The sequence below is a fragment of the Periplaneta americana genome, chromosome 9 (assembly GCF_040183065.1).
Source record: "Periplaneta americana isolate PAMFEO1 chromosome 9, P.americana_PAMFEO1_priV1, whole genome shotgun sequence".
Classification (NCBI taxonomy): domain Eukaryota; kingdom Metazoa; phylum Arthropoda; class Insecta; order Blattodea; family Blattidae; genus Periplaneta; species Periplaneta americana.
This window is the reverse complement of record NC_091125.1, coordinates 175,752,678-175,768,871: the sequence shown is the minus strand read 5'-3', so window position 1 is coordinate 175,768,871 and position 16,194 is coordinate 175,752,678. Positions and strand designations below refer to the sequence as shown.

At 38.6% G+C, this 16,194-nt stretch overlaps 1 protein-coding gene across 1 annotated transcript in view; it reads left to right on the top strand.

Annotated features, from left to right (window-relative positions):
- Positions 1 to 3,471: 3,471 nt before the first annotated feature.
- The window catches only part of wit (wishful thinking), a 38,047-nt gene continuing 25,324 nt past the window's right edge, over positions 3,472 to 16,194 (top strand). The window contains exon 1 of the mRNA XM_069836431.1: positions 3,472 to 3,706. The gene's annotated coding sequence lies outside the window, so the exon portion shown is untranslated. The remainder of the gene's footprint in view (positions 3,707 to 16,194) is intronic.

The following is a 16,194-nucleotide window of genomic DNA, read 5'->3' as shown; positions in this document are numbered from 1 at the left end:
TGTGGACTCTAGATCAGCCAAGCAGACTGGCACCTGCATATAATTCGCTTGCTGTCATCTGGAGGAAGAGAATCACGCTAAACGTCCAGATTTGAGAAAGAAATCAGGTATTAAGTATCGGGAAGAAGCATGATGACTCCATTTCTCTAAGCTGCGCTACATATAAAGTGTGTGTGCTTACGCTTATAGACATACACACGGTATTGCCACTCTTTGTTATAGCTGTGAACCTGCTTGTGACTGTGTAACACAATTTGCTTATATCCAACAATGCCTTAATGACAAGCGAAATAGGGGAAGCAGCTTTTTTTTTCTTTCTTGTGCTGCCATCTATTGTTTCGGTCAACAATTATCAATTACACATTTCCTGAAATTCTTTGAGCTGTTCTTTCTATGAATTTCCTAAAACACATAGTGACAGAATTATAGCAGAATGTTTCTGCTGACACATTGTATTATATCAGGGGAGATATATATATACACGCACGCACACACACGCACACACACCTGGCTGTAGTTTTAGTGAACATTTAATTTCACTTGTGCTGTACTATTCTTAATACCAAAGAAGATCTTAGAAGGTAAAATACATGGTAAAAGACCAATTGGAAGACCCAAAAATAGATGGATAGATGCGGTAACGATCGATTCTCAGAACTATCTCAGAACAATGCCTGGAGAAGATTAGCAAAGGACAGGGACAGTTGGAGGAAGAAAATTGAGGAGGCTAAGACTCGACTTTGGGCTGTGATGGTGGTGGTGTTCTTTTTATATTTTTTTATATATATAAAAATTTAATGAATTTTAAAGAAGGAAAAGTTTGGGAAGAGTACCTAAAATGCTCATTGCATTTCCACGTTGAATAGCTATACTTAAGTGTTGACGCAAATAATTAGTGCATCGGTGATCACCAATAGTGGAGATCAAAATTTGGCCAATTTGAGATACCAAATCTTCAGCATAATAACTTCAAGGACCGAAGATGCCCACAGCAAAGGGGCTAAATATATAATTGTCTAAAAGATGAGCATATTTATTGACTTTTTTCTTCATGGCTCATTCAGCAGCAGACGCTGTGCATCTAGAGGTATTCAGTAAGTGAGATGGAGTTAAGAGTGTCAACACAAATGGAGTCCCAAATTAAAGATTTTCCTCTAGACCATGGGATTAAGGTGAGACCGTCGGGTCGTTTATCATGCACGTGACTAATAAATAATAATATTTTATTATTTCTTTCTATGAAGATTATTTTTCTGGACTTCTAAAAACTTGCCAAAAAATTCAGTGTATTTGTACAGACTCAGAAACAAAATTTGGGCCACCTGAGTTTTCCAAGTTCTGGTTAGTACTGAGTAGGTGTAGTATATTATAACTGAAACTTGGAAAATTCAACTGAGTACTGCGAAGTACGTGAAATAGTTACTGAGAATAGGTCTACACACTGCACTCCACTAGATAACTGAGTGGTCGTTTCTCTCTCCTCTACCTATAGCAAATCCATGTCATTCTCTTCTCCGTTTTGGCAAGCGGTAAACATGGCTCTCCTGCTCCGAAGGAGCGCGCGTACTTGTTGAGCGCTGTTTGTGCAGGTATGTACTAGACTGTGCTTTAGGTGTCGTCCAGCAGGGAAACAATCATATACGTATGTACATAGAGAAAATTGTTTCCTCTATGGTAATTCAGCTGTTGACCAGACGGGACCAACTGTAGTCTGTCACCACGTTGACATCTTGTACACTGAGGAATGTTTCGGGGTTTTCGGCGATATTCTACTCTAATGAGAATGACAGTGAGAACTTCTGTAAGCAATTTCCCAATCTGCCACAAGTCTGAGCCCCCAAGCAGCGTTGCCGCAATTACAGCGTGGTGGCCTTCCAATCAAGTAGGCCGTGTGTTGATGAGAGCCATCTTCAGTTATAAGCCGGAGCATGGGTAGGTTTGGCAACGCTGAGTGGAGGCGAAATAAAGGCATGACGTTTGACGTTTTATAGTGCTTTGATTTCGTTGTCACATGTACATTTTCGACATTAATTGATACAAAACTAAGTGCATATGATCAAGATTCAGTGTATTGATGTACGTAATTTATTACGGAATCCGAAATGGTATTTTATTTGAGTTTCAGAATACCGCGTAAGTACTTGCATACAGCCACTTATAACTTAAAAAAATTTAAAGCATACGTGTTTTTTTATTGATGGTACAAGGGAAAATAATTAAATACTCACAGAAATGTTACTTATACCAAAAATAAATAAAATAACGACGTACTTTCGCAAACCCTATTCCAATCAATTAACCATTATGTGGATATAGTAAATTGACAATGTTTTGTCGCTTTATGTTGTTTCACCTCTGACGTGAAAGGTGTAGGATATCATATACCTTTTAATTTCATGTGATTATCTGTCGTGCTTTTCTATAAATATTTCAGATGTCCAGGAAGCCAGTTTTAGCTTGAACCTCGCCAGTCACCATAATACTGTTATCCTAAATTATTTGTTATAAATTTTTTAAAATATAATTTTAATAAAATCATCCAAATCATACTCGTTCATTTTATAGGCAATGTTGCAGGTCGCATAAAAAAAAAAAAAAAACTAGGAATATTTATATTATCTTCAGTATATTTGCTAGGACTTCTTGTCATACGTACATGACAATTTTGCTTAGATTATTCTTTTAAGCTTTCCTTCTATACTTGTTTTTTTTTTTTTTTTTAAAGATGGGACATGACAGGAGCGTTGCGATCGGAAAAACGACTGAATATCACATAGCGTGGTTGGCCTGTTGCTATGGTAACAACGGTTGAGTTGCCAAACTTACAGTTCGCACGTGGTGAGTGCTTAATAGCTCTCTTGGCGACATTTATTCTGCACACATTGTTAGCATTGGTACGTTTCGTCTTTGATTCTCTGTCGATTTTTGTATTGTTTGTTTTAACGTCAGCAATCTTAACGACAATTGCTAGCTTCCATCGGTTGGCGGCATGGTAGTCCATATTGGCAACATGGCACTGTAGTTCCAAACTCGGCCGCTTAACTATCATGTCCCATCTTTCAAAAAAACAAGTATAGAAATAACTCAAGTGTTTTAAATTTAGCGTAATAAGTGCTTTATTTTAGATTATGTTACTAGCACATAGTTGACGAAACACTAGGTTTTTCCATTTCAGTTTAACTGATTTATGCAAACAAAATTTTGACAGCTTCACGATTCCAACGCAAACTTATCGCTACGCCCACTCTGTTTTGGGCGCTTAAGCTATAATTAGAGGACGGTCATTCAATTTTCTTCAAACATGGCGACACAATGGCCGCTCTATGTTCTCCTTCTCGTTGATCGTGACACTGTTCCACTGCCTTCTTTACTCGACGTCTATTGAAACAGGAAAACTTTGAAGATGAAGCGTAAAAGGCAGTGGCGCCGACCCATTGCAGACATCACGTGACCTGTCCGACGGCTCCGTACTTTGGAAGGGTTCATTTCGTCCAGTTAGCAGGGGTGGGATTCTTTGCGACAGGAGTGGAGTCTAGTTGTAATGTGATTGTGTGCTTCTTGTCTGTGTTGTGGAAGGAAATAGTTACTCGAGGTTATATTTTGTTGCGGTTGTGTGACATTCCGCGTTGTTTTCATTGACGGGAGTGTGATTCTCGCATTCCAGTTCGGTGTTGGAGACCATGCAGACGCTGTGAAAATTTCTGTAGTAAGTTGCCTTCTTTTGTCATAATTTTTGTGAAGTATGACGTTGAGTATGAAAGAGAAGCAATCTCCTTGGTCTTAAGATATTTTTGTGATTATTTACTTAAATATTAGATTATAGTACGCAGTTCTTTAGCAGGAAAACTGTGATCATTCACATATAGTCCGACTTCTTTGCTCTGAAAGTGTAACTTTAACCAACAAAAGTAATCATGACAGTTGAATTTGCTCCTTCTGTTGAACATTTAGCATTTGCAGTTATATTGCATTTTGAAACAACTTCCATGTTGATGGTGTTATAAATGTGATTGCGATTAAGTGTTTTAATACAATATTTGAATTTTTATGAAAATTGCTCATTTCATTGTGGGCCATACCATGGTACGGTAGCATATACTGACAGGCATAGTATAGTATTGAGTACTAATCAGTTTTTAAACTGACTCTTGATTTCGTAGATCATTACATATACATAATCGAAGTGTTGGCTATTATGACATTCAGTGGCTCTACCCAATTAGGAACTTTTTTTCAGCACAGTCCATAACATGCACTTTGGGAGAAAGAGTTTTAAATAACACCAATTGAAAGTATATCAGTTCCTGAATGGGCAATTTATTGTTATTGTGTAATTAGTGTTATGTTTTGCATGTTTTGCAGCCTTCAAAAGAATGTGTCTCTACATTGTTACAAGTAGAACAGTAATCAATCAATTCAGAATGCAGATGATTGATTGGTGTCTTCTGAATGGAGTGATGCACTTAGTCAATGTTTTACGGCGTTGGGTTGGCCAGAACTTTGTAGCATTTGGTCTCGGGGATTGGTTGTTGAGCAGTTTCCTTAATTGTATCTCGTATTATAGCATGCATATTGACGTCGAGGCAGGTACATTGATCATTGCCACCGCCATATTATTCGTCACTGTTTCCGTGATTATCAATATCTTGTCTTATTATTCTTTCGCATCATCGGCCCCATAATGATGGACTAGGCATTTACGAGAGAGGCTAAGGAGAAACTAAAGAATGCACAGATGGAGTTGTGCGACGACGACTGTATGCTTGTTTGCTCGTCACTTGTACCAGTACCGAACGTTGAAGAGGTCGCACAATCTTTCAAGACACTTCGCAGATACGGTGACCACCGCTCTCCTTTGTGACATGTTCGAAGCACGCCTGCAATACAGGTGCAGTACAATTTCGTGCAGTTGTAAAAATCATTTTTTGTAATGTTTCTTATCTGACTTCAGAACTTTAGAATTAATTTAGTTTTGGGAATATTTTTAAACCTTTGAATTTATATCATAAACAGACATCACTGGTAAAATTTCAGTTACGGTACAGTCCTGGCAGTACAAAATTTGCATATGGATTTTCTTATTGTAATAAAGCGTCCACTTCACGTTCGAGTTCTCCACAGGAATGCTGTTGCTCATTGTTACGTTATTGGCGTTATTTTCTGTTGATTTCTTTTATTATGATATATAGTTTCACGGTGTTTTATCGGGGCTACATATCAACTTAGAACCAGTTGGCTCCAACTGTATCGAATGAAAGGACTGGGAGGAGAAACATTTAAAAGATACGCAAAAAAAACTCGTCCTTGCAAGGAAAATGGGGGCTGCGAAAAAGTGTAGGTAATTCTTTACAATTGCATTACCAAAGTAAGACTGATATCTGTCCATACCCATCTACCGACCAAAATGCCAGTAGTATGCAACGCATACCAAAAATTTGAACTAACCAAACCTGACCTGTCATTGATACTGTTAAAATGTTATGTTTTTTATTTAACGACGCTAGCAACTGCAGAGGTTATATCAGCGTCGCCGGATGTGCCGGAATTTTGTCCCGCAGGAGTTCTTTTACATGCCAGTAAATCTACTGACATGAGCCTGTCGCATTTAAGCACACTTAAATGCCATCGACCTGGCCCGGGATCGAACCCGCAACCTTGGGCATAGAAGGCCAGCGCTATACCAACTTGCCAACCAGGTCGACGTCATTGATACTTGGCCTTACGAAAACTCGCTTTGTATTGAGCTATTGGTAATGCAAGTGACCGCCCGTCTTTTAGGTGAAACTAGCGCTGAGTTAGTTTCGGTGATTTCAGTAGTGAAAATCGTTGTATTAATAAGATATTTTGGTGAAGGTTACTTATGTCACTGGCACTAAAGAAAATTGTTAAAATACCTTGAAATTGCCTAGGATTTGTGGTATGGAGCACTGGAAATTGGATGTGACCATTGGGAGAGCTGTATGTCCACCCAGTCCGCCCCAAATTCGTCTTACGTGAATGAAAAGAACGGTCATATTCTCCTGATGGTGTTTTCAGTGTCACCAACGCCTCTCACATAATACACACCTAACCTAACCTCTCTCATAATACTGCACTTATCGTACTTATGGCTTTTAAGGAACCTGGAGGTTCATTGCCGCCCTCACACAAGCCCGCCATCGGTCTCTATCCTGTGCAATATTAATTCAGTCTTTATCATCATATCCCACTGCCCTCAAATCCATTTTAATACGAATTTTGGAGGCAAACATGAACCACACACATAATACTACACATCTAACTTAACCTGTCACATAATACGAGGGCTATTCATAAAGTAACTTCCGTTTTCATATAGCGTGCGTAACAACAGACAGTGGCGCCCCTCTTGCGGTGGAGGTACCTTGAAGCAGTACGCGTCGAGCAGCGGTAGAGTCAAGGTCGTGTCTTTGTTCCTCTCTGGGCTATGTGCTGTCAAAATGTGTGCTGCAATCGCAAGTCCCGCCAGGTGTGAGGTACGTTCTGTAATAAGATTTCTTGTGGCCAAAAACTGTAAAGCTAGTGAAATCCATCGCCAACTTTGTGAAGTTTATGGGCCAGACGTAATGAGTGAAGGTGGTGTAAGACAATGGTGCCGTATGTTCAAAAAAATGGGCGAATCAATGTCCATGACGAAGAGAGAAGTGGTAGACTGAGTATCGTGAATGCATATCTGATTCGTTTGGTTGACGAAAAGGTTAGAGCAAACCGCAGGTTCACCATGTCGGAGCTTAGTGAGGATTTTCCACAGATTAGTCGTACTCTTCTGTACAAAGTGATTACCGAATATTTGGGCTACCGAAAACTTTCTGCCATATGGGTGCCTAAACTCCTTTCTGAGGAACAAAAGGCTCAGCAGTTGGGAGCAGCACTGTCCTTTCTTGAGAGTTACGAAAGAGAAGGTGATGCTTTTCTCGATCAGATTGTGACAGGAGATAAGACTTGGGTGCGGTATGTGAATGCAGAAACAAAGCTTCAATCAATGCAGTGGAGCCATACTCACTCCCCGAAAAAACCACAAAGTGTCGTCAAACACTTTCCACGAGAAAACTCATCTTTTTCATCTTACGAACTCGGTGGTTTTATTTGCTGTACCTGGATCGCTATCATGTCCCTCTGAAATTTCTGCGTTATTTGATGTGCATAATTTCCAGATGAATTGAGTCGTAGATACTGAATAAGAACGAGACCTTGTGCATGGTTTAGAAAAAGTCGGTAAACACAACGAGACCAAATCCACTTTTTCGTTCTTGAAATAACATTTCTTTACGCTATCTCAATACTTTAAACATGATATGAGAAAGAAGAATAAAAATAGGCGGATTGAAATCTAAAATTCTTGGGCTAGAGAATTTGTAATGTAAGGAATAAAAAATTGTTTGGAACCTCACTGTATTATGCTACTGCTTGTCGATGGTGGGATCTGGCAGAAGAATCACAGCTCCTGCTTAATTGTGTCATGTTAATTAAGCGATAGCTGAGCGTTCACTATTATACCGTTCATCCACTTAACGACATAATTCTTGTAACTTTGAACTGATTATATTATCTGGCCTCAGAGTGAAGCGTTGTTCAGGATTTATGTAATGTTCCGAGATAGCGTAGTATGAAAAGAAGGGAGGAAAATATTAGCAAAGTCGTAGAATAGTAATATGCGTTACAAGAGCGGTATGTTGAAGTTTTCATGTTCGAGGAAAAGTTCGAAAAAGCGAAACGTAGTTGAGCTTTTTTAATTTCCGAGAATTGAAAGAAAACATACCGCTCGTGTATCGTACATTATTTTGTGCGACGATCGTTTATTACATACCTGAAAGAGGATATGTTTGCAATGAAATCTCCATCTTGGATTCTGTTCAATGACGGCAAATTTGCAAAACAAAAATACCTATCTTCAACATTGTTACTTTAAAATGTTTTCTGTGTTTACTATACTCCAGCAGGCCGTGATATACGTCTGTCTTTTTTTTGCCCCAGTCTGATGAGTCTGGAATCTTGTTGATTTTTTCACGGCTTCCTTAATGTTACTTGCATCACGATTGCAGTAACTTTAGTGGAGTTGTAGAGTTTACTTAATTTTTGCAAATATTTAAAAATAATAATTAACAGTGCAATTTAGGTGAAATTGCAGTGGTAAGTTTTCAATTTATAATTATTACTATATTGAACGTCTCTAAAAATAATATGTTAAAAGCCTAAAGCAGTAAACTGAATATGTCACTTAAGCGGTAAGAAGAGGGAAATTGTTATGTGTGTTAGGTTGGGAATACTGAATGTGGAATTTTAGACTTTCCGCGGATTGGTTTTGTGCGGAAAGCAAGCAAATACGCACGATCTCGCACGAAATATATTACCGCCGTTACCAAAGGGTTGCCGGGGTATCGTGCTCTACAATAAAAACGTGAGGAAGAATATTCCTATTTGTAGTAAAAGGAACGATTTGAGCTAGAAATGGGAAATTTATTCTCTTTATACCTGGCAAGCTAAGCCACGTCTGTGATTAAAGTGCTGGCGTGTTGGTCTTCTATTCAGACGACCCGGGTTCGATTCCCGGCTAGGTCCTTATGGAATTTGTGGTGGACAAAGCAGGCGTCGCAGATGATTTTTCTCGGAACACTCCCAGTCCACCATTTATCATCATCTGCAGTAGTAAATATAGGCTGGAGTGAAGTCCTGGGGATGAAGGCTGGACTTCTGATGCTTATCGGGCTGCTCGTCTGCGAAACGAAACCTGGCTCTATCAGGGACTAAGGCAGGGTGGTCCACTTGTCAGCGTCGGATTCACGAATGCCACCCGTCTGATTTGGACAACCATCGCGTAATATAGGGAGCCTAAGTGTACAGACCTGTCCTGGGTCCAACAAGCAAATGGAGTTTATAATTAAATTAGTCAGAGCGCCAATAAATTGTCTCCTTGACTAGGCATATGCAGCAAAGCATAGTTCACCTGTCTCCAGTTTGTTCCGATTGAGCACTGTATGTTTATAGTAAGGTAAGAATTTTTTTTCATCGGTAGTGACCCCACCCTACGCGTTTTGTACACTAACGAGTTAGCAGGCACCTAACAGTGCCATCCGTACAATTCTGATTTTTGTTATCATTAGAGAAACTGATGAGCAGGCTTCGAGACTTCGGACCCAATAGAGCAGTTCAGTGGGAAATCCGCATAACGGCGTACTGAGTATAGTGGTAAAGCTTACAGTGGGTGGGGGTACTGTAGAATGAGTGCCAACAAATACACAAAGGAAAACGCTCGGGATTTGAAGGTTCTGACGAATCATTTGGTTTTCATACAAACTGTGTCTGAAACTATTACACGGTTAGAAAAGTCAGAGCAAGAGATGCCGGAAGCCCTCAAATTAATTTATAAAATGATGCAGAGAATTAATGAGACATCAAGTACACCGGTTACTAAACGTGTAAAACAGAAGTGGAAATCAATATTATGTAAAAATAACGGATATGGAACATTGTGTAACATAAACAGCAAATTAGTGGAAATAGAGTCACCCGAGAATGAAGTCCTGTCTCTTAGAGACTGCTATGATGTTAGGTTTTTTCGTTTTGCTCCTATCACGTCATGTGACGTAGAGCGCAGCTTTCTACAATAGCTACAAACTTTGGCAGATAACCGAAAAAGATTTACGTTTGAGACACTGAGAATGTATCTTATAGTACATTGCAATTCGGTACTATAACTGCACTTCCTAAAGACGACCAATAGAATAAATTAAAAAATTAAAATTGCTACATGCTTATTTCCACCTTTAACACTGTGTATAATTAAACACAAATGCTTATAAAAGACAGGAGAATAAATGCTTTTCACATTCTTTTGACATTATCATTGTGTAATGTATATTTACTTTCAGAATGTACATATGTGTGTTTCCCCATACTACCGTACTCTACTCTAAATAGCAACGTTGTTACCTCAACACATCTCTATCTACCTGCAGCGAGTCAACAACCTATAGTCCATGCACAGTAAACTTATTGTATCGGGTCCAAAGTCTCGAAGCCTGCTGATGAGACATGATCTATCCCTTTGCAGTTCTTAAAGAAAATAGACGGTTTTCTTGCAAATTAAATACAAGAAAAGAGACGTATCTTTATTAGGAAGTCTTGCAACCCTACTGCAGTGACTAAGGGACGGATTGCTGTTATTCAGACCCGAGTTCGTGTGTATTCGTACGTGAGCCGGCGATGCGCTGTTACCAAACTGATTTTCTGATTAACCATGTACGTAATTACAAAGCGCATAATAGGTTTTTTTATTTATTTTAATATATTCTATTGCCGTCTTCAATCTGCGGAGTTACATCATTTTCACCTTGCATACCTTTGCCATCCGCAATAAAATTGACGCCATTGTTGATCCATTGCCGGTGTAGCGTATACTTCGATGATTTTTCTTTCGACATAACTGGACGAGTCAAGAAAACTCCAGTAAAGTAAATACAGAGGGTACCAAAAAATGTATACTCTCTTTCAATGACTACAACGTTAAGAATTATTATGATACAAAAAAGTTTCAAAATTAAAAATAATGTGAACCAGTGTAGAAACCAGTCATTTATTGAAATTGTTCAAATTGTTGGCCATTGTGGTTCAGGCACGCAGACCGATGGAATCCAAAACGTTCCGGATAATTTCGATTGGTATTTGGGCACATTCTCTTTCAATGGCTGCTCTCAACTCATCGATTGTAGCTGGTTTTGTGCTATAAACATTGTGCTTGACATGTCCCCACAGAAAAAAATCCATCGGGAGTCAAATCCTGTAAGCGAGGGGAGTACTCGTTACTATCTCTTCGTCCTATCCATCTGTTCTAAAGGCCCTCACGTCGCGTGGTAGTGGGGAGGTGCTCCATCCTGCTGGAAGTTCCATTCTTCATTCCTAAACATTCTTCAATGTATGGCATGGCGGATTCATGTAGCAAGTTGAGGTAAATTGCACCAGTCACGATTCCATCAAAAAAGAAAGGTCCAATTAAACCAAATGCTGACAAACCACACCACACTGTAACTCCTGGTAAGTTCACATGGTGTTCCACTGTCACATGAGGATTGTTAGATGCCCGGTAGGTGCAATTGTGCGATTAATTGAGTCATTTAACTTAAACGTAATGCGGATGCTTTAGCAAAGAAAGGCAGCACTGCTACTTACAGACCTGTTACTAAATCTACGTATTACTCTGTGAAGAGATTTATTAAATCTACATACTTAGACTTCAACAAACAAAATTTGATAACACAATCCCAAGGGAAAAAAATGGAACTCTCTGCATCATAATCCACAGTTAATTCCCGATTTACCACGAAAATCGTCTGTAGCTGCATTTAGATTGGCAACAGGCCATGATTGTTTGGCCAAACACCTGCACAGAATTGGAATATATCAGTCTCCTAATTGCCCATTGTGCAACTCAAACCAAGAAATGGATTCGGAACATCTCAAAATCTGTGCTTCAGTGGCTGGCCATGATAATATCTTTGAAAAATATTGGAGTACAAGAGGTCAAATGACTTTATTGTCAAACGCCTGGCATTGGAAAACAACTTAAACGTGGCCTCATCACTCCAAACAATCTTGTATGGAAATTGATTGTCCTGCTCACATTTTGCTTGGTACCACTCACAAAATTCAGTTCTCCGATCATGAACATCTTCATTGAGAACATGCACTAATCTAGGAATAAAACTTTTCCATTGAACACGCTTCAAAACGCGATGGACACTCGATTTTGAAAGTTCTGTCCCACGAGCCGCTTGCCGAACAGATTTTCTAGGAGACTGCTGAAACCTTTCGATGACTTCTCTTTCTCTCGTGGGGCTGGTGGATGTTCGTGGTCTTTCGGAATAGTTCTTATGGATATTCTGAACAGTTCCTTCATCTTCAAACATCTCGCAAACGAGCAATTGTGAGTCCCGTTGGTGAATCTCGTTGAAACTCCATTTGCACTTCACTTATGTTCTGAGTCTTCCAGTATCACTTTGAAATGAATTTTCTTTCCTCAAAGTTTATTCTGACTTCAGCCATTATTTTAAGCGGTCACACTTGGTAACAACCTCTGTACCACAGTGAGTCTCAAAGTAGCACATAGATGGCAGTTTAAGATCTGTACCATTGTACCTATCAGACAATGAAGGTGACATTTCGACAGCGTCAAAGGCGCGCGCACGTGTTTGAACTGCGAGAGATTGCTAGACAGTAGTGGCATAGCCATGTATTTAAGGGGAGGGGAAAGTTTTGGTAACATCATTTGGCAGATTTGCTCATAGTTACATTGCAACATATTTAAAAGACTAATTATGAAATTTAAAATCAATTTAGACTCCTCAAAAGTTGTTATAAAGCAAAATTCATTCTTCGTCGTTGCAGAGTAAATCAACAGACGTCGACCTCAAGTAAATCGCTTAGTCTTGTTTAGAATGGTGCCGGTAACTCCGTAATTTATTTGACAATCGTCGGTCAATTTAAAACGGCCGAGCTAGTTGGCTCAGTCAGTAGCGTTAGAGATTGACAACGTTGGCGTTGGACTGAGTCAGACTTCCCTATAGCCGCGTCACTATTATTTCCGATAGCCAATCACGTTGCAGCTCGGCTACATTTAAACGTGCGTGTCTTGTCGTTGACTGCTATTGACGTTATGCACTTCCATTGCTGCTGTTATAGTACATTATGCAATGAGCCCTATAATGGTAGTAATTAAGACGCGAGTATGTTTGTTTATGAAACGAGCGCAAGCGAGTTTCGTAATTTTCATACGAGCGTCTTAATTACCATTATAGGCAAATTTCATACGACTTTTTTATGCTCGACCATATTTCTAACTTGAAATTATTCAGAAGTATTCATGTTATGGTTATGTAAGTGAGAAGTGAGCTCACCGGAATTGTGAGATGTGCGCAGACGCGAAAGTATTGATCTTTTCCGAAACACGAATGTCATTGACCTTGATATAATGTAGAGAATAACATGAAGATTAGGCTTGATATAACCTGGAAATTGATTTAGAATTGAAAAACGAGATGACAAATTGAATTTATTTGAATATTATTTACAATTAACGCTAATTATTATAGTAACAGAACATAACCTTCTGCGACAGTATTGGATTTCCAGCCTCCGTGACTTTTCGCTAATTGTCTTTCGATTGCATATCCGAGAATAATCGATACTTGCGGTTTTATAATGGTACAATCGGTACAAAGGTGATTTTCATTTGCTAAACAACTGAATTATAATGAATAGGTGTACTTTAATGAGGTGCATTAAAGGGCTACTACCAGGTGTATAATTACTACATTTCGGCATGGTGGAGCATAAAATAATATGGCCCTGCTCGGCGGCAAGCAGATACAGCTCGGCCAGCGTAAGAGGAGGAGACATGCTGGAAATAAAGTCGAGTGCGGGAGAACGGTCGAAGATCGTAGTGAGGCTTACTTATGTATTTACAAATGACTTTTAAGGAACCCGTAGGTTCATTGCCGCCCTCACATAAGCCTGCCATCGGTCCCCATACTGAGCAAGATTAATCCAGTCTCTACAATCATTTTAATATTATCCTCTCATCTACGTCTTGGCCTACCCAAAGATCTTTTTCCCTTCAGGTCTTCCAGCTGACATCCTATATGCAATTCTGGATTCATCCATACGTGCTACATGTCCTGCCTAACTCAGAAGTCTGGATTCAATGTTCCTAATTATGTCAGGTGAAGAACACAATGCGTGCAGTTATACGTTATGTAACTTTCTCCGTTCTCCTGTAACTTCATCCCTTTCAGACCCAAATATTTTCCTAAGCACCTTATTCTCGAACACTCGCAACCTCTGTTCCTCTCTCAAAGTGAGTGTCCAAGTTTCACAACCATACAGAACAACCGGTAATATAACTGTTTTATAAATTCTATCTTTTAGATTTTCTGATGAGAGCAGACTGGATGATAAAAGCTTCTCAACCGAATAATAACAGGCATTTCCCACATTTATTCTGCGTTCAATTTCCTCCCGAGTGTGGTTTATATTTACTGTTGCTCCAAGGTATTTGAATTTTTCCACTTTTTCAAAGGATAAATTTCCAATGTTTATATTTCCATTTCGTACTATGTTCTGGTCACGGAGGCGTAATCTATACTTTGTTTTTTCGGAGTTGACTTCCAAACCTATCGGTTTACTTGCTTCAAGTAAAATTCCTCCCCGAATAGTTCGTGGATTTTCTCCTAACATATTCACGTCATCCACATAACCAAGCAGCTGATGTAATCCGTTCAATTCCAAATCGTCTCTGTTATCCTGTACTTTCTTAATGGCATATTAGAGCAAAGTTAAAAAATGGTGATATTGCATCTCGCTTTAGCCCGCAGTGAATTGGAAAAGCATCCGACAGAAACTGGCCTGTAATATGACTCTGCTGTACGTTTCATTGAGACACATTTTAATTAATCGAATTAGTTTCATGGGAATACCAAATTCAATAAGAATCTTACATAAAGCTTCTCTCGTAACCGAGTCATATGCCTTTTTCAAATCTATGAATAACTGATGTACTGTACCCTTATACTCCCATTTTTTCTCCAATATCTAATACAACAAATTAATCTGATCAATAGTCGATCTGTTACTCACTGATGACCCCCAGTTACTTCATCTACATAAGGAGTTAATCCCCTCAAAAGAATAGAACCGCTATTATCCGTGGTAATGAAGGGGGTGGAGTGAACGGTTAATCGAAAAAATCGGATAATCCGTACCATACAAGGTTTTCATAAATTAAGTGCTTAGATTAATACAGATTCGTAATTTCCTCCGTGGTCTTCTGCTTTAACATTCTAGATAACAGATCAGACGTTCACTAATTTAAGTCTGATTTTCAACGACAAAACTGCTTATGACGGCTGTCTGTGAAAAGATAGGGATAGTAGTTGTACAGGTCTCATGTTGTAGATTTACATACTTTGTACACTTAATATATATTTTTTTTTCATTAAATCGTGCACAGTTGTAATTCCTATTTCGTATTCTGATGCGAGATGAACCACAGTTTCTCTTTTTCCAAACCATTCAATTACTTGTACTTTTTTCGTAGCACAAGTTTTCTTTTGACACCTGTAGAAAACATTTTGCATAAAAGTTAGACAGTACGGCCCTTTTAAGAGTAGACCATACCGTATAAGGATAAAGGTTTGTAAAGAAAACACCTGTAGAAAAAATTCGTACTAATACAGGGACATCACTTTATTTTTACCAACATTTTTAACATTAACCTGGCTATACTCGGAAACACTGTTGCCCCCTTCCATTACAGGAGTTTGATGTTACTAGTGCAATATGTAAACAAATCATTTTACTAGGTATAGGAGGAGAGAAAAGTAGTGTATCCATTTATGTTGTAGGGAAATACGATATTACGATTTTCAGTTTGATCATCACTTTTAAGGAATTTATCAAAATACAGTAGAGTAGTAACATTTTTTTTTTCAAAAACTCAACTTGTCAGGCGGCTATGTTCGTTATGTAATGTCTACTTTACTTAGCATATTAATTATTGGTGTTAACATACAATATAGAGTGCATTTGAATTGAGGGGGTCATAAGTAAAGGGCTGTAAGCGCACTGAAGTTACTTTTGAGAAAATGGGGTTTAAATATTTAAGCTTTCGTAAAATCGGTGAAATTTTTATTTCAATTTTAATGTGTGATGCGATTAAAATATCCCTTTGCCATTAAAATTTTAGATACTTTTGCTTACACTGGATGCACTTAACTCATGTTATTACAAATGTCACTAGCATTCCTTTGCTTCTAGCCACCTCAATTCAAAAAAGCTAATCTGAATTTTTAAACAAGTTGCTGAAAATGGTTGCCGTTCATTACACTGCAGGCTTCAATTCAGTACGCATATTATTAAAAACATTTTGAAGCATATTCTCTGAAATGGAATTTATCGTTTCTTGAATATAATTTTTTAGTACGATATTATTAATATAGGTTCTTTCTTCTATAGAAAACGCAATCATATTTATGAAACACACTATACACTGCAATGTTTACTTCACTGCTTGAAGACTTCGAATGCAACAGCGGCCGTAAGTTTGTGTGTCTGACGGAAGCAAGGACATTAGTGAAGGGGTGGGAGTGAAGTACATTCAGAAATGCAGGTACAATAAAAATGCAA